Source organism: Carya illinoinensis, chromosome 7, assembly GCF_018687715.1.
Source record: "Carya illinoinensis cultivar Pawnee chromosome 7, C.illinoinensisPawnee_v1, whole genome shotgun sequence".
Lineage (NCBI taxonomy): Eukaryota > Viridiplantae > Streptophyta > Magnoliopsida > Fagales > Juglandaceae > Carya > Carya illinoinensis.
The window spans coordinates 19832231-19852500 of NC_056758.1; positions in this window are offsets into that span (position 1 = coordinate 19832231).

Sequence of the window (20270 nt, forward strand, 5' to 3'; positions counted from 1 at the left end):
AACATTCATAAATCAGTCAAAATATATTAAAGAATTACTCAAGAAGTATGGGATGGAAGGTGCTAAGGAAATTGGAACCCCAATAAGCCCATCCACTAAACTTGATAAAGATGAAACCGGTAAGCCAATTGACTCGAAGGTATATCGAGGTATGATTGATAGCTTAATATATTTGACAGCTAGTAGACTAGATATTATGTTCAGTGTGTGCTTATATGCACACTTTCAATCATCTCCAAAAGAATTTAATTTGATTACAGTTAAGCGCATTCTTAGATATCTTAGTAGTACAATTGACCTAGGGTTATGGTACCCTAAGCACACATCTTTCGATCTGATTATCTCCACAGATGCAGATTATTCTGGTTGCAAAATTGATTGAAAAAGCACTAGTGGAGCATGTCATTTCTTAGGTCATGCACTAGTTTTTTGGTTTAGTAAGAAGTAAAACTTTGTTGCATTATCTACTGCTGAGGTAAAATATGTTGCTGCGGGTAGTTATTGTGCTCAAGTTCTTTACATGAAACAACAACATGAAGATTTTAAACTCATGTATAATCACATTCCAATCAAATGTGATAATATAAGTGCTATAAATCTTTCAAAGAACCCAATACAACATTCTAGAACTAAGCATATTGAAATAAGATATCATTTTCTTCGAGATCATGTATAGAAGGGCGATATAGTACTAGAATTCACAAACACACACGATCACTTAGCAGATATTTTCACAAAACCTTTACCAGAAGATAGACTATGCATGATTAGAAGAGAAATATGTATAATGCATGCTATGAATATCTCTTAAAAGATAGACCAGAATCAATAAAAATAGAGAGAATGCTTATAAATATTTTCACATAACCTTGAGGTTCTTAGCCTCATGTTTGAGATGCTCATTCTCTTTGTACAATATCATGCCATCCCTATCCATGGGAACTGGTAAGCGGAATGAAGAATCTAATAGGAATTTCAACTGTTTATTCTTCTGCCGAAGGAATCCTTCCTTTGTGGGAGACTCTTGAACAATTCTCTGAAGTACAACAATTTGTTCTTTAAGTTTTTCAACCTCATGGTTTTTGGCTTGTAGCCTTTGGGAAAAAGCAACTATAGAGGAGGAGTAGCAAGTCCCGAGACTCACCAAGTCATAGATAGTATCAGAGTTTGACTTATTAGCCAAATTATTATTTTCTTGCTGCAACATGGCACCAATGGCAGCTGCAGAAAGGACGAGAGACTGAGGTGTAGAATATCTTATGGATGGATCTAGAGGAATGTTAGAAGAATAAGCCATTGAGAAAAGAATTGAAAGCTTAAAGCGAAATGTTGAAGGAATGCAGATGAGTTATAGAGATGAGAAGAAGATTTGATGTGGATTAGATGAACTTTAAGATTGATTTTATATAGTATCAGATGGGTGAAAATGATCCTTTTTTTTCTTTTTTTTTTAAATAAAAACGCAGAACCCTCAATCTTGTTTGTCAACAACATCAGACGATTGTTCAAATCTCCAGCCACACTTGTCGAGTCATAGGCGGCTCCAATTTTTCAACTATCTACAGTTTCTACTAACACAGTTTTCTTTACTCTATTTACTTGCAGCGGATCCTATTTATGATGCCAAAAGGGGGAGAAGTTTTAGACTAGAACATTAACATTGTTTGAATTGCGAAACTTGTCATATATGCTTGGAATTATATTTGTACTTTTGTTTGAAAAACTAACCCACATTCTTAGGGGGAGTTTAAGTATTAATACAAGTTTTAGGCTCTTTCAAGTATTTGTCATAATAAAAAATTATTCAAAGAATAAAGGAGGTCTCAACCTCAAGTTGTCTACACAATGGAGTCACGCACATCAAGGAACCAAGCAAGAGCAAGAAGGGAACAAGTTCACATTAAAACTCATAAAGTAATGTTGTAAATATCTTAAAAATTTAAAATTAGAATTAAGGCTCAAAATTAATAATTTATCATAAAGTATTAAAATACATTTTTCGACATGTGCATGAATATTTTGAAAATTAAATTTAAAAATTTTGAAAGATGATTGATTATCATCTTTTACATGTGCATGCTTTATTTGAATATTTTCAAAAGTGATTAATGCTCTTTTTGATTTATGCAAAAGACAGATGATTTTGTTTAAAAATTTTGAAAATTAAATATCACTCACTTTTTCATATGTGAAAAGTAAAAAGATTAGGTTAGAAAGTTTTGAAAAGTGAATGATGTTGCCTTTGACAAATTGAAAAAGAAAAAACTTTTATTTGAATTTTTTGAAAAGTGAATGATGTTGTTTTTGACATGTGAATCTTTTTAAATTTGAATGTGAAGTCTCATATGCCTATAAATAGATTATTTGAGAGCTTCATATTTACAACACCAAGAGCATACAACATTCATTCAAAGCTTTCATTCTCTCTTCTCTAGGCACTGAGCCTTAACCCTTGTTTATTTTGAGAGATATATAGTTTACGCTGTAATGTTCTTATTCACTTATTGAGGAGTGTTATCTGATAACCTACCCACTATCACATCTTGTATCAGTAAAAGGGTGTGTATAACCCTTGTGCGTGAGTATTCTATACAGAGAATAGTTGAATCACCACGTGTAAGGTGGATTACAAGTGTTGAGGGTATTCTACACGGATCCTTTCTAGCAATGTTGTTCAAAGGTATAATAGTTTTCTATCTCCGCCTAAAGGAGGTTGAATAGTGAATTTGGGGATCCTCAAGGGGTAGCTTGAGGAGAGGACGTAGGCAGTGGGGCCAAACCTCTTTAACATACTAAGTTTGCTTCTCTCTTATCCTTACTCTTTATATTTATTACTGCTTCGTATTTTGTTTATATTTTATATTGTGTATTTGATTTATAATTATTAAGTTTTTATATACAACCCAATTCACCCCCTCTTGTGTTAGTCATCTGGGCAACAATTGTGGATAATTGTTTAAATGAAATATTTTAGTCATTTCAAAAAATATTACAAGGTTTAAATTCACATTGAAAACTCTAAATTAATTTAAATGGTTTTATTCTCTTTGAGTAATTAACAAGACTTCATCATTTTAAATAATGATGAAGGATATTATTTTATAAACTTTGCTTTATAAAATAATGTTTTATCTTAATTCCTCTCAGTGCTTTATTTTAAATAAAACAGTTACATGTTTTCAAATCAATATTTAAACTCACTGATAGATCATTTTGAAGATCCCAAAACGAAGGATTTGGATTAAATAACCAAGCCCCTCTATTTTTTCCCTCACTTTTCTCTTTTTCCTCTCGCTCTCCTCTCCCTCTCCCTCACCTCCACTGTTCAGCTCCTCCCCCCAGCCAGTGCCACCACCAGCCGCTGTACTCCACCTTCACCACCGGAAGCTCCCTCTCCCATTGGCGAGTTCAACCACACCGGTGGTGAGACCCACGACAGCTCAACGAAATGTGTTTCAAACCCATTTCCTCCTTCTATCGTTGCCAAACACGGCCAAAATGGCCAACGGACATCACCAATAGCTTCACCACATCATGGGCTTCATTTCCATGGTCACCTTTCCCCCTACCTCCCTCTTTCTTTGATGGGTCACTACAGCCACATACATTCGGTTGCACCACCGTGCATGGCTACCCACGCCGCCTTACCACCACCACCATGTTCCGCTCACCACCACAACCTTCCCCAACCATTTTCATGTCCAACCGAGCTACACATAGCCCTCACTCTGCCCCACTCTCTCACGGCTTATTCTCCACTTCAAGGCCTGATTAGCCGCTGTGAGCCACTGCCCAGCCACCACCACAGCTCCACCACACCTTCCTTAAGCTCTTCCATGCCTAGCCATGATGTCCAGCCCATCCCCACCTCTCTCATGCACTCTCATACCCTTGGATGCACTGTTCACGACATGATACTGTTGTTGTGCTCCACCACCTCAGACCACCACGAGGCCACCTTGAGCCTTTCCAAGACCACATCTAGCTATTCTCAAGCCCAAACCCCCACTTTACGTGGTGGACAGCCACCGTACACGGTGTTAACTGATTGAGCTAAAATATTGCATATTTTATATATTTAAAACCAAAGTATTTTAATTGCTTTGTGACATTATTAATGGTTTTAGATGGAAAAATAGTTAGTAGGTATAAATTTGAGTTGTGATTTAAATTGGTTAATATCATGGTTTATACTTAAAGTTATGACCTCTGATTTATTTAGGTAATATTTTCTCACATGTACAATATATTTTTGATATTTTATTTTTATTTATTTTTCTTTCTCTATCTATATTATTTCTCTTTCTTGTTTTTATTGCTTTTAAATAATAATTATAGCTATGACCTCTACGCAGATGTTTTGATAGCATGAGGCTCCTAGTTACTCATGCATGCGCTAGTAAGATTTGTGATCAATTATACTCTCTCGATAAAAGAAGACAAGTGTTATTTTCAAACTTTTTGATCTTTGACTTTTCAATGGGACACATGTAGACAAAGAAGAAAAGCAATACTTTTTGCACATGGACGGTACTTACTTTTTCTTTTTTGTTTCTATATGTTTACATGTAGAAAATTGAAAGGCAAATCTTATGCGGGACCCATGCATGGAATAAAGACAAGAAAAGTTATTTTGGAAGCACAAGGACACACGGCAACTACAATTCAACCATCATGTAGTGGACTTTGCAACAAGAAAAGAAAAGGCTAGCCTTTTCATGTGCTGAGGATTGACTTACGAGGTGTCACATAGAAAAGTTTGGAGAGATTAGAGGAGTGATTCACGAAGAGGGCAGCACAAGAAATGGAAAACAAAAAGAGAGCTTTGGTGAGAGAATGAGGGAACTGACTTACGGGGATTGAAAAAAAAGCTGTGCCGCCCCCAAATCCCCATACACGGACACGGGGAAATCGAGACGTCCGGATGATGACATCACGGGTCATCACCCTATCGATGTGTGTCAAGTGTGTGGATAAGCAACGAAAGTGCACAGGGAACATGCAGCGGATAGCAAAGTCCATAACTAAGTACCAGAATTTTTCTTGTTTAATACAAAGCTGTTCAAAACATATAGAATAGAATATTACAAAACACAAATATAATATCAAGCCAAATAGAAAACATAAACTCCACTCAGAACTCTGGCGGAGCCGCATCCTGAACCTCCTCCTCCTCCTCCTCGAACTCTGCACCAAAATCTACAGAACCAAAATGGTGCCGCAGGTAAGTAAACTCCAAACACCACTAGATAAAAATGTATAAAACTCAAACAATATGCATAAAAGAAAAACCAATGCACATGTCCCATAAAACCATATTTTTTCCATGCACACCAAGAAAAAAAAACCCATTTGGCCCACAAAAACATATCCTTAAAATCAAGCCTCGCCATTATCCCAGATAATGGCCCAAACCACCATTTTCCCAGAAAATGGATCAGAAGCCTTGAAAACCAAACCTTGCCATTTTCCCAGAAAATGGCCCACATCCAAAAATCATAAAAACGATCCAATTATGCATGCACCATAATCTCCCCTAAGGATCATCCGCACACCCTGGCTCTGTGCCACACCGCAGGTAACGACTACGCATGTGACACCTAAACGAGTAATGCCCAGACTCGCACCCCGAGCGTACTTGGCCAGGCCATCCTCTAGTCCCCGCCACTCTAAGGACCACGGAGTCGACATGACAGCATTACCGTATCGTGCGATTCGGTCGTCGCCCTGCGACAACCTAGGGGATGTCACTCAGTATTATCCACTCCCGAATGACCAGAGGAGCTCCACCGAGATAATAACCCATCCCGGCTTGGGCTCGTGAGACATACGCACCCAAAAACCATTTACGCCAATAAAACGAGATTTTCTCGATTAAAGTAAAATGCACAAATATGCAATATGCAACGCACGCCTCATGGCACGAATAAGCAACCAAATCACAAACAAACATAACCAAGCACTCCGTCCTCAAACCATCCGACCCCCGAACTCCTCGGACTTAGTCTGGAATCAGCCAACCAACAGATAAATATTTATAGTAAGAGTAAAATATATTTAAATCTAAAAGTAAAGTTTGAAAAATACTTACAGCGCTATATGGTATTTTTAGAAAGCTCGCGGTGTTGCAAACGACGGAAGGAAAGCAACTTAACGGTGAAATTTCACTGTGGCCGTGGGTTGTAAAATGCCCACTTTTGAATGGGGACAAACCAAGACTTGGAATTGATAGAGAATGGTCTAAGGATGTTTATGAAGCTAAGGGAAGTGAAGTTTGGCCGTGGGTGGCGGTGAAAAAGGCGGAGACAGGGCTGAAATGCCCAAAACAGAAACTAGCTCGTGGGAGCTGTTCCGGTGTCTGTTACAGGCTGGAAATGGGTGGGTTAGGATGGCAAGGAGTCGGTGATGAAGTGGTGAAGAGGTGGTGGCCAGAGGTGGAGCGACGGTGGCAGATCGGAGCAAAAACTGTGTGGCTTGATGGGCTTTTTCTGGCTAAACGGCGGCTCCGTTGGCGGTGAAAATTGGTGGGGTGGTTCACCGAAGGGAGGGGGATAAAATGGTGGGGGTGGTGTGCCGTACGGTGGCTGGCGGCGTGGACGGCGTGAGGGAGAGGAGAGAGAGAGAGACGGAGAGGGGGGAATCGCGCAGGAGGGGAGGGAAAAAGGAAGAAAAAAAGAAAAAGAAAAACAAGAAAAAAGAAAGAAAAGAGAAAAAAGAGAAAAAGGAAAAAGGGAAAAGAAAAGATGGAGGAAAGAAATGAGATCCAATCCTCACTCCGGAAAACAAAACAGATCCGCCGAAAACGAGATTAAAAAATCGTAAAACGACTAAATAAATAAAACACAACATCAAATAAATAAAAACTAATTTAAAATGCAATAATTTAAAATAAATAAATCAATATATTAATTAAATTAAAAACAATCCTGCAGTGAAAATACACGTAAAAGCGGGTCATCACAAAAGCTTATAGAGGGTAAGAAAAAGAAAGGAGAGAGCTTCAGAGCTTTTATCTTTTCATTTGAATGGGACTGGAGTTACGTAGGTTTTGAGAGTGAAAACAGGGACTTATGTAGAGGGAGAGAACAGAAGAAAGACTGAATGAAAAAGAAGCTTGGAGGCCAAGTTGAGAGAGAGCAGAGGAGTTTTCGGTTATTTTGGCTTTGGATGAAAAAGGAAGGGACGGGTTGCACATCATTTGGGGAGTTATTTTTTAGCTCAATCTTCTCTCCACTTTTACTTTATTGTAGGTTTTTTCTTATATTTTATTTTGGTATTATCATGGAGAATGCTTATTTAATTTCTATAGCACTTGTTGCTTGAAAAAAATCCTGTGATATTCAAATGAGTTTGTGAATGTTTAAACCATCAATCATTCATGCTTAATCATTAGTGATTACTTTTCTTGACCTTAAATGCTAAATCCTCCAATTAAACAGAATTATTATTCTAGTTTAATTAAAGTAAATCGATCGGAAACAATATTATAAATTCTTAGACGGATTCTCGAAACCTTAGACATTCTCCATATCAATTTAGTTTTTATTTTGTTAATTAAAAAATTGTCATCTTAGTAATTTTCTCTTTTATTCGATTGCATATTCATTTTAGTAATTTATTTTCATTGTTTGAGTTATTTTCTTTATCACATCATAATTCAATCCCTATGGATTCAACCATGTTAGGTACTACAACACTTGTATACTTGTAGGTAAAACTGCACTAAATTTTTGGTTCACTAGTTTGAGTCAAAATTTAGGTGCAACATTAACTGCCATGTACAACTCCTCCGACTCCTTAATCGTGACGGGCAGCAAGCAACGCACGGGTTATCCTGTCGATGGTGTAACCCTCTATCTCTCACTATTTATGTTAATATTAGTTGGTTGGTTGGACTGTAGACTATGTTGTTAGTAATTATGGAGCTCGCTGTGTAGTTGAGAAATGAAGTGTAGTTGTGAAGTGTTGGGCTTGACTGTGTAGCGTGCTGTGAAGTATGGGTGTGAGTTGTGCTATAGTTGTGATGTGGCATCCTATTATGAAGGGAGTACACGTGGCATGTGGTCTGTGTCATGTAGCGACACATTGTGTGATGTGCATTGTGATAATAAGTGATGTAGCGAAGGGAGTACACGTGGTGCATACTCCATGTCATGTAGCGATGCACCGTGAGGCATGCATCATAGTGATGTGTGGCATAGTGTGAATAGAAGAGAGTGCATGTGGCATGTATTCTGTGTTGTGTAGCGATACACCGTAAGGCGTGTCATGAAGAATGGAATGGTTGCGCAGCCGAGGGGTGTAGAGTGTATTGTGTAGCGTCGAAAATTGTGTAACAGTGTTCGTGACGTGGCCTGTAGTCCAAGGTAACGGGTGTCACCTTGCACTTGACTTATAGCTGAGAGTATGTGTGAAGTGGTGGAAAAGTATTAGAGAGTGCAGTGGAAGCATGATGGGCGTCGTGACGTGACTCGAAATTTGTCTCGACCTAAGTGATGTGACTGAGGGGCATTTGTGGATGTAATCTTGTTGTTAAGTGTCGAGATGTACTTGTAGAGGAAATGGATAATCTGTCCTCAGCATGGTTACACGATATTTAAGCCTCAGAGTTGGCTTAAAGTTATGTGGTTGGTATGGGCTAGGATGCATGAAGGTAGTGACGAGTATATCATCTAAGGTTGGAATGCATGACTCTGTTGGTTGGAATCATGTGTCGTTATGTGAAAATAGAAGAGTAAGACATAGGTCTTAGTGTGTTAACCCTAAGAAAAGATGTATGTATGCATGAATGTATGTAAGAAAAGATGTATGTATGAAAAGATTCTTTATGAAATGAAAGAAGTGAGGTGTGGGGAACTATTTTAAGAAAAGAAAGCACGTTTTTAAAGAAAACCCCACCTCGCAATGTTTCTAAAACGAACTGCATGTCTATGCATGATAAGTATGATATGTATGTATGAAGTAATGATTGCATGACTGAAAACCTATGTTAATATATTTTAACTGTATGAAGTAATGCTTACGAATCATTAACTCATTTTAGTTTTTTATGTATGCCCTCCTAGGGACAAGATGAGCATAATGCGTTAGGACAGGCACAATCCAAATGAAAGAGCACAAAAGCCTAGGCTAGATATTTTGTACGAGAAACTTAAATTATAAAATTTATGTTTTCTGCTGTAACCTATTTAATTAAGAAAATAAGTTTTATTTATAAATATGGAGTCTTTTGTATCCTAGCATGAAAGGAAAAGAAATTTTCAAAATGAACCGTAATTCTCATCTATTTTTATTAAAATCATTTTCTAAAGGACCCAATAAACCAAAAATACTAGTTTAAATGTAAAGAACCTTGAATAATCCATACAAATTAGTCCTCTCAGCACTCAAGGACTATCCACCAAACTGGTGCATACCAAATCAGAACTAGTCTACCACTTTATTTCCCTCTTTAAAAATGTGGTGCACAGAATAAACCATAGAATCCGTAATGTCAAGAATTTGCTCCCAGAAATCCTCCAAATACCACACCCCACATCGTCTTCTCTTCCACCATGATATCACAACCATAAAATCAAGTTTTATTTCAACGTAATTACCCAGAGATTTGCAAGCTTTGAGACCTTGAAGAAGAGCTAATAATTCTACTTTGTTGTTAGAACCAATGCCAATAAAAGAATCAAAAGCATGTATTAAAATCCCATGATCATTTCTTATAATCCCACCAACACCAAAAGACCCTGGGTTGCCAATACAACTAATGTCTGTGTTAAATTTAAACCATCTAGCCTATGGTCGTTTCCATGCAATTCCTTTATAGCGACGAGCTAGAGGGATCATGGTCAATACTTGCAAACATTCTAGTATCTACATATCAAATCGTGAGAGACTTGAAACTTTATGCACATCACAACATAGAAGTCCAATCCATTGATGAATGGAATGCATTAAATTAGTAAAAGATTCAAAATGTCCCTCCATATGTGCCAAACATCTTCTCCTCCAAAGTCTCCATGTGATGAGCACTGGTGAAATCCCCACTATTAATCCCACTTGCGTTGACGACTTCAAACAGTAAAACCAAGTCAACACTATTTCCTTCTAAGTACGGCCAAGCGGAATACCAAATAAAGCTCCAAAAGAATGCCATACCTTGCTTGCAAATCCTCCTTGAAAAAGCATATGATTTTAATCTTCATAAGGGCCTTCATCACAGTAATCACATTGTGAAACAATAGGAATACCAATACGGCAAAGATGATCATCCACACTTAAAGCCATGTTCCATGCCTTCAACATAGTAATAGACATTTTTAGATGAAGCAGTTTATGCCACATCCATGTATGCCATTTAAAATTAGAGCCCCTGATATGAATACAGTCCCAAGCCGACTTAGTTGAAAAATATCCATCTTCATTTTTTGTCCAAATCAACACATCCGAACTCGGCTTGCCATATTTTAAAGCCTCGAAGATATACATCAACATTATCCTGTCTGACTAACCTCACAAGAAAATCCACATCCCAACTATTAGATAATTTACGATCCTTGACTTTAGGTGGTGCTTGACCCACTAATTGCATGCCATCAATTAATGGACCACTATCTCGCCATTTATCATACCAAAAAAAAAAAAAAAATTCCCCTCCTTTGTACGCCACTTCAAATTATTCATGACAATCAGAATGCTTTTAACAATCACTTTGCAAAACCTTGTTCCCTTAGTTGAATCAATCAGAGTCCAAGACTTAGAAACCACATACTTCTCGTTAAAAAAATTCACCCATAAAGATTTATCTTGAATTAAATTCGAAGCAAACTTTATGTGCAGGGCTTGTTGCATATCATCAAGATGTCTCAAGCCACGACCTCCTTCCTCAACCAGTTTACAAATACTTTGCCATGCCACCCACTTTTTCTTTCATTTTCCATTCATCTCCCCCCAAAAAAATGTACTCATCACATGGTGTAGGGCTTTAATGATGGATTGAGGGACCTATAAAACTGCAAATAAATGAAGAGCCATGCTTGATAAAACATGCCATAATAAAATAAGTCTTCCTCCCGTAGAGAGTAGCTTCATCTTCCGTGCATTGATTTTATTCCGGACTTTAGTCACCATTTATTCCAAATGCACATGCTTTAACCTCCCCAAAATAATAGGAACTGCCTAGATATTTGAAAGAAAAATTGCCTTCTGAAAATTTTGTCCTCTGTATTAGAGGTCTCTTGTATGCCAGGGTAATTTTCTTTATTTACGTTGGCCAGACCAACCTTCATATTGATTCATCACAACTAAAAGCTCCCTTATTGATCTTGTACTGCCATTTATAAATATCACCACATCACTAGCATAGATAAGATGAGAAATAATATTCATACCTCTAGCCTTTGAGAATTGACCAAATTTCTTTTCTGCCACACTATGCTTGATCATTTTAGAGAGTACTTCTTGTAAAATGATAAATAGGTAAGGAGAGAGAGGATCTCCCTGTCACAAGCCACAACCTCCTTGAAAAAGACCTTTTGTCGTGCCATTCATCATAATAGAATACCAAGGAGTCAAGATACAAACCCAGATTAGATCACAAAATTGAGTAGGGAAACCGAAGCATCAAAGAACCTCCAATAAAAAATTTCATTCCATCATATGCCTTTGCCATATCTACTTTAAGCATAATATTTCCACCATGAGACTTCTTATTGATGGAATGCACCATTTCCTAAATAAGGTTGATATTCTCAAAGATGCTTCTCTTGGGAATAAAGGCACCTTGTTCCCATGAGATCATTCTTGAAAGAAAACCTGTCAAGTTAACGATAATTTTGGAATTAAAAAACTTAGAGATAGCTTCCAAAACATCAAATTTCACGTCCTCCCAACAACTCTTGAAAAATGATCCAAAACCATCAGGTCCTGAAGTACTGTTAGATGGAATGGAAGATAATGCCGAAAACACTTCTTCCATAGAAGGAACTCAACAAAGGTTGACACTCTCTTCCTGTGATGACCCGCTTTTGCGTGTATTTTCACTGAATGATTGTTTTTAATTTAATTAATATATTAGTTTATTTATTTTAAATTAATGTGTTTTAATTGGTTTTAATTTATTTGAGGTGGTGTTTAATTTATTTTATTCATTTTACGGTTTTTAATCTCGTTCTCGGCATATTTGTTTTGTTTTCCGGAGTGAGGATTGGACCTCATTTCTTTCCTACATCTTTTCTTTTCCCTTTTTCCTTTTTCTCTTTTTCTCTTTTCCTTCTTTTTTCTTTTTTCTTTCTCTTTCTTTTTCTTTTTCTTCTTCCTTTTCTTTTTCCTTCCCGCGCGTAACCCCCCCGGTTCGTCTCTCTCTCTCTCTCTCTCTCTCTCTCTCTCTCTCTCTCTCTCCTCTCCCACGCCGATTTCAACCTCAGCCCCGACCCACCGCCGTCCGGCCACCGTGGTTGACACCACCCCAGCCGGTCGAACCCCCTCCTGCCGGCGCACCACCCCACCGAACCCCAGCCCCATCCGGCCAGCCGTTTGGCCGAAAAACGCCCAACAAGCCCCACGGTTTTTGCCCCGATCCGCCGCTGTCGCTCCACCTCCGGCCACCACCTCTTCACCACTTCATCACCGGTTCCTTGCCATCCTAACCCACCCATTTTCGGCCTCTAATAGCCACCGGAACAGCTCCCACGAGCTAGCTTTCCATTTTGGGAAATCCGGCCATCAACCACCATTTTCGCCGCTACCCATGGCCAAACTTCACTTCCACTAGCTTCATAATCATCCTTAGACCATTCCCTATCAATCCCAAGCCTTGGTTTGTCCCCGTTCAAAAGTGGGTATTTTACAACCCACGGCTACAGTGAATTTTCACTGTTACGTTGCTTTCCTTCCGCCGTTTGCAACGCCGCAAGCTTTCTAAAAATACCGTATAGCGTTGTAAGTATTTTCCAAACCCTACTTTTAGATTTAAATATATTTTGCTCTTTCTATAATTAATTGTTGTTGGTTGGCTGATTTCGGACTGAGTCCGAGGAGTTCGGGGGTCAGATGGATTGAGGACGGAGTGCTTGGTTTTGCTTGTTTGTGTTTGCTTGATTATTTGTGCTATGGGGTGTGAGTTGCATATTGTGTTTATGTGCATATTGTTTTAATCGAGAAAATCTCGTTTTATTGGCGTAAATGGTTTTTGGGTGCGTGTGTCTCACGAGCCCAAGCCAGGATGAGTTATTATCTGAGTGGAACTCCTCTGGTCACTCGGGAGTGGATAAAACTGAGTGACATCCCCTGGGGGCGACGACCGGATCGAACGATACGGTAACACTGTCGTGTCGACTCCGTGGTCCCTAGAGTGGCGGGGACTAGAGGATGGCTTGGCCAGGTACGCGCGAGGCGCGAGTCTGGGCATCGCTCGTTTAGGTGTCACATGCGTAGTTGTTACCTACGATGTGGCACAGAGCCAAAGTATGCGGGTGATCCCTAGGGGAGATCATGGTGCATGCATAACCGGATTGTTTTTATGGTTTTCGGATGTGGGCCATTTTCTGGGAAAATGGTGGTTTGGGCCATTATCTGGGATAATGGCGAGGCTTGGTTTTAAGGATATGTTTTTTGTGGGCCAAATGGGTTTTTGGCGTGTGTGTAAAAAATCATGTTTTATGGCGCATGTGCATTGGTTTTTATTTCATGCATATTGTTTGAGTTTTATATGTTTTTATCTAGTGGTGTTTGGAGTTTACTTACCTGCGGCACCATTTTTGGTACCGTAGATTTTGGTGCAGAGATCGAGGATGAGGAGGAGGAGGCTGAGCCCGAGGATGCGGCTTCGCCGGGGTGCTGATGTTATGTTTTGTATTTAGTTTAAAATTATATTTGTGTCTTGTAATATTTATTTATGTATGTTTTGAATATCTTTGTATTAAACAAGAAAAATTATGGTACTTAGTTATTGACTAGCCTTTCGCTGCGTATTTTCTCGTGCACATTCGTTGCTTTTACACACACTTAGCACACGTCGATAGGGTGATGACCCGTGATGTCATCATCCAAACGTCTCGATTTCTTCGTGTCCATGCATGGGGATTTGGGGGCGTCACACTTCCTTTAATAGCATAGGCAAGATTAGATGTGAAAGATTTGGTAATTCTCTAGGTGGTTCCTCTTGAAGAAAATTTGAAAATAATTCAATAGCCCCTTGATGAATACTTTCTGTCGAATAAAAAACAGTCCCATTTGAAGACTGCATTTCCACCACTCATTTTCGTCTTTTGTTAGCTAAACAAGTGTGGAAAAATTTTGAGTTTCGATCAGCTTTAGGTTGCCATTTTAATTTAGCCATCTGAGCTAATCTGATTTCTTCTTTACGCCTCCAGGTTGCCAATTCTGCAGAAGTACATAACAGCTCCCTCTCCGTTTCTTCATCCTAACTCAATTGTAATCTATTTTCATGCCCCTCAATTTGATTCTTGAGCATATCAATATGCATAGCAATTCTTCCAAAAACCACCCTATTCCATTCATGCAGTGCCACTTTTGTTTTCTTAAGTTTAGCCACCATCTTCACAAGACCCATGCCAACAACAGGTTTAGACCAAGCCTTACGAACATATTCTAAAAACTATGAGTGATCAATCTAGATTTGTTGAAATCAAAATGGTGAAGGACCATAAGAGAAATGATCCATCTTGAATTCAATAAACATTGGTGAATGATCCAAGTAGAACATACAACATTTGGAAACAAGGAGAGTAAAGATGCATCCATAAGAACCCAATCTAACTTATCCCAAGAATGAGCAAGACCAGACTAACCATTGCACAAGAAAAAAACTTTGCCTTAGTATTCATCTCAATGAAGCCTCCTTAATGTATCCAGTTATTGAAATCCTCCATTGCAGCTCTTGGTCTCAACCTCCCACCCCTTCTTTCAGAGTCACACCAAATTATATTAAAATCACTAGCAAATAAGTAAGGTTCTGAACCCATAAGATGAGAACACTAAGATGCTCCCACAAAACCTTCCGATTAGTCATATTGCACTTAGCATAAATAAAGGTACACAAGAATTGGTATGACCCCATACCTACTCGTAGCGTAATAAATTGCATACCCATTCGCACAATCTAAATATCAATAGCTTTATCCTAGAGAACCCAGATTTTACCACCCTCTACTCCATTAGAAATAACATAATCAAAATGTAAAGTTCTCATCAACCCTATTACTTTGTCAAAACTCTGAAAAGGTTCCAATAAGGCAACAATTTTGGTTTATACTTACCAATTTATTTCTTTAAACTACCCATTGTAGTCCCAATACTCCTGATATTCCATGCAAGAATAGATTGAATCATTGAGACAAGGTAGAACATCAGGCAAGGACCGCTCCTAATTTTCACAAACTGCTTATATATATATATATATTTTCTTCATCACATTTCCCTTTGTTTTTGTATGATACTCTTTATCCTGAGGAAGGACTTCCAGATGTATATTAGGTTCAAGCTCCAAAGCAACATCATCTTCAGGTGTAAAGAATTCTCATTCAGCATCTCATCTTCCAAATTTTGACTGAGCTCAGTCCCTTTATTTCTCAAAATCAAGTCATGCTCTTCCAGAATAACAGGATTGGTCTCTTTGAGAGTTAAAGGTTGATTAGCTAATAACTCATTCTAATTTCGAGAGGCCAAAAAATTACTTACTTCTTCTCTCGACGCACAAACCACCCCATCACCAACCACGATAACTCCTTTTGAAATATTTCCTTGAGCGGGGGTTGATGAACCACCTATACCAGGATTTTCAAATAATTTTCCTTCAAATTCAACTTCCTTCATATCATAATTTTTCTCCGCATTGTTAGTTGTCAGAACCACATTTAACGTTGCACCAATAATAATTCGACCATTTGTTGATTCCCCCTTCTTTCGACCACACACTTTATCACCATTCACCACTTTTCCCACTCGACAGGTTTTTAGTATTATGCCCTTGCATCTTACACTTGCAGCAATACACAGGAAGCATCTCATACATGATCTCTTGTTTCCGACTAGATGCTAACCCAAGGGCTCTAATCCAAAAGTAAGGGAGGGGCTCCTTGGCTACATCTATCTCCAAACATAATCTTGCACCATCAGTTTGAGTTGCACAACAAGTAGGATTATCACAACGAATAAATCGTCCTATGGGGGTCGTAAGGATATGTAGAAAAGACTCCTGGTAAAAGTTGGGTGGCAAACCCGGCAAAGAAATCCAAATTGGGATGCTCGAAGGCTCTTGATCGTCATTGAAATATGGGGTCCAATGAAAGGCATGATAAAGAACTCCATTCATTTCACAGGATTCATGCGAAAAAGCTTTCACAATATTAGATTCAGAAGACAACCGCAAGACAATGTTTCGAGGATGCCTCATTGAAGAAACCACTAGAGTAGCAGCCAATCCCTAGTAGCTATGAATAAATGCATGAATGGCATCCAAAGATGGTCTTTGCCAAAGGAACTTCAACACAATTGAGAATCGAAAGGGCTCTGTAGATCAACTGATCTCATCCTTGGAGAACAAGAAAAATAACTTGCCATCTATGAACTTCTGCACTGAAGGTCAACTATCATTTCTGGATAGGTTGAGGCACCGCAACAACAAGATCATCAAAAGACTGCTGACCAACATTGTTGTCTATGGCTACCATGCAGCCTTAAGTAAGAAACCCTAAAGCAGCCAAGAAGAGAAACCCTAACAAAATGTTCACATAAGGAAAACCCTAATAACTTACACTCAAATGAATTTGGAATCTTGTTCAATAATAACTTAATTAATAAAGTTGATTTGTGGGTGCTACATAGGTGCCCTAAAGCCATGTGCCATTGTTGATATTTCATCACATCATAGGTATCTGTACCAATTATGAGTGTGTTAACATTTGCATCAGTTCACAGGTATCTACACCAGCTATGAAAAACGTAATGTACGCATCACGTGACAGGTGTGATGAACCCAGACTTAGCTAAGCATTGAGCATGTTTCATTGTTGGATTGAGCATGATAATTGGGCCATGCAAGGTGGTGAAATACATTTAGAAACTTTGGTTTGATTCACTAGGCATCTAAGCCCACAAGGGAGGCCCACAAGCTCGCGCAAGTTCAGACTCTATAGTAATTTAGGGTTTAGAAACCCTAGAGGAATTAGGGCACATGCCCAATCCATTTCCTTGGTGCCAACTGTCATCCATTGAGATCCACACTAGAAGCAAATGAATATGGACATGAAGTGAGGGAAGGGAGGCTTGAGAATTTAGGGTTTGGAGCCCCACACGCCTACCCTAGGATTTCTACTTACTCCCTAGAAGGGATTCGGTTTCTAGAAAGTTTGGCCAAGTGTCATGCATGCAAAGTGAAATGATGAAAAAGGGAAGAAGGTGGCTTTGGGAAAGAATGAAATCATGCATGAAAAGGGATGACTTGCATGCTTAAGAGCTTCTAAAAGAATCTTGTAAGATGCACACTTGAGGTGGGACAGTAAGGGGACTTATGCATTGCAACCTACCATGACCAATCACACTATGTCCAAGACATTGGAAGATGAAAGATCTTCTTAGAAAAGAGGAGCATTTCGGCTACCAACACATACACACACTCCACACGCCACATGGCACACATGCACAATTGTAGAAGATTGAGGAGGATCTTGGTTGGAAGAATGACTCTTTTGCCACTAGGTACATTGAATCAAGACACAAGATGAAGGGTAAAAGAGGGAGTAGGGTGACCGGTGCAAAACTGCAAGTGCACAGTATCGTAGTTTTATAGTAAAGTAATAAGAAGAGTATCGTCCTCAGGGATTGGTACCTTACTCTTGCCAAATACCAAAATTATGCTAATCTCAATTCTATCTAGAGGAATCGCTAAGGTTTTTGTAGTAGCAAATAAAACTAGATCAACTCAAGAGAAATAAGCAAAGAAAGTAAAACTGATGTTTGAAGATCAAATTCAATAGGGAAGAAAACTTCTAGGAAATCGATTTCACCATAATTCTTCACTATGCTTTTCTCATCCAGCTAATTTAACTTAAACCTCTTTTGTCTATTAGCACATATCTAATTCATCCAAAAGCCTCTTTCGATAGTCAATTGGAATTGATTCTAGTTTATCAATTCACACAAGAGTATGCAAATTAAATAATCAAGAACGCAATAAGACCAATGATTTAATTACTACACAGGTTCATACAAGTCTTTCGATCTCTATACTTACCTATGCTGAAATATCCAAGATCTACCCTATGATTCCCTCTTTCGATAGCAAATCACAAGATTAATAATCATCTAATCAATGGCCAGTTAATTAGAAGCATTAAACTCAGAATAAATCAGATAAACAAAGAGAGAATTGCATTAAATTAGCATGGACAAACAAGCATAGTTCGGAATTAGGTTACATCGTTTTCCTAGAAAGAAGAAAATTTAGCTCATACTAGAATTGGAATTCAACATAAACGAATTCACCATAATTGTTCTGAGAAGATGGGAAGAAGAAAATAAACACTGAAAAATCCTCCTTGCAGCCTCAACTAGTCGTCAAAAGCTCAAGAGAACGATTCAACGCCTTTCTCCCATCCGTGCTCGTGTATGAATCCAACGTACGTGCAATAAATTGGAATTCCGTCTCCAAAACAAATGATTTGAATCCCTCTAGCTATGTTTTTCTCTCCCAAAGAGTGTTCTCCAGTCAAAAACCGCGGCTCTAGAGTGAAGAATGGCCTTTTATATGGTCCCACGGCGGAAAACCTAAAATCTGTCAAAATACAATGTTCGCTCGAGCGGGGTGTCGAGCGCGCGTCGAGCGTTTGACTCTGCCTGATTTCGCTCGAGCGTCCTATCGAGCGCACATCGAGCGTTCGACTCTGCCTGATTTCGCTCGAGCGGCCAATGTCTCCGCTCGAGCGATCTTCGTTTTTCAGCAACCTGCTCGAGCTCCCTGTCGAGCGGCAGTCGAGCGTTTGAATCTGCCTGAATTTGCTCGAGCGGCCAAAAGCCTCCGCTCGAGCGAACTTGTAAAATCTGCAATATGAAATTTTGCAAGCCATCAAATACCCCCAAACTTACAACTTTGTTTGTCCTCAAACAAAAAGAAAAACAAATGATAGTTTAGGCAATATCAACTCGACCCTAAAGAGAAGTATCATCACTCACCAAGCTTTTATGAATTTAGATTTCATCTCTAGTATCTTACTCTTTTAACATCAAAGATAGCAAGAAAATCAATCAAAAATTTTGCAATTTGTCAAGCAAGAGTTAGGCGTTTACTTCAGCCTAAAGCTAAGACCTTGAGTGTGTGTGTGATATAGTCAATTTAACCTCAAACCACCTGCAAACTCAGATAAAAGTAGAACAACCAAAATCAGAAAAATTCTCTTAAAACTTAACCCCATAAGTCCAATTTTCAGAAATCCTCTCCACTAATGTAGTCAACACCAAAATCAAAGATCAAAAGGTCTTTATTAAGGTTGTAATGATAGGCCACAGGGTGAGGGTTAAGAAAGAACTGGATATGGGAGATTAAACAAACTGGGAAAATACTTAGTGAAAAGAACATTAAAAGACAAACTCACATGATTCAAATCATAGCTCTTTCTTGGCAATACGCTCATACTTGTGGCATTATTATTGCTGTAATCACTGATGCAATACCAACACTTCCCTTAACAAAATTTGAGGTAATTCACTTTCCGCTTGGCTACTTCTTTTTCTTTTCTTTTCTTCTTGTTTTTTTTTTTTATATCACTTCCTTTCTTCTTCTTCTTTTTCTTTGATCGAACAGAGCAAACATAATACGTTTCATCATGAAACCAATTTTCTCTTTTAAATGTAACTCTCCACCAAAGTATTTTCTCAAACTATCAACGGTAGATTCATTGTTTTTCAGGCTTAGAGCGGGCATGGTTTATGTAGTTTAAAGAATCAATAAAGGCTCATGAAGGCTCAAGGGGGTTGACTATGGAAACACACCATGTAATGATGGCATGACATTTAGGACGGCTGGGAAAGCTTTTTGGTTATGCCAAAGAAATGCCTAGATCATTTCTCTAATATTTGGTCTCAACTAGGATTTCGCCTCAAGGACCCATCAACGGATTCTAGAGCAAAGCAAAATCGAACCTCCCTCTTTCAATTAATTCAACTTCTTCTCTTCATAAGCAAAATGGAATAAGAGAAAAACGACTATGTGCTCAATTGTGTTCAAGGTCAAAGATTTAAACGAAAGTACCCACAGAACT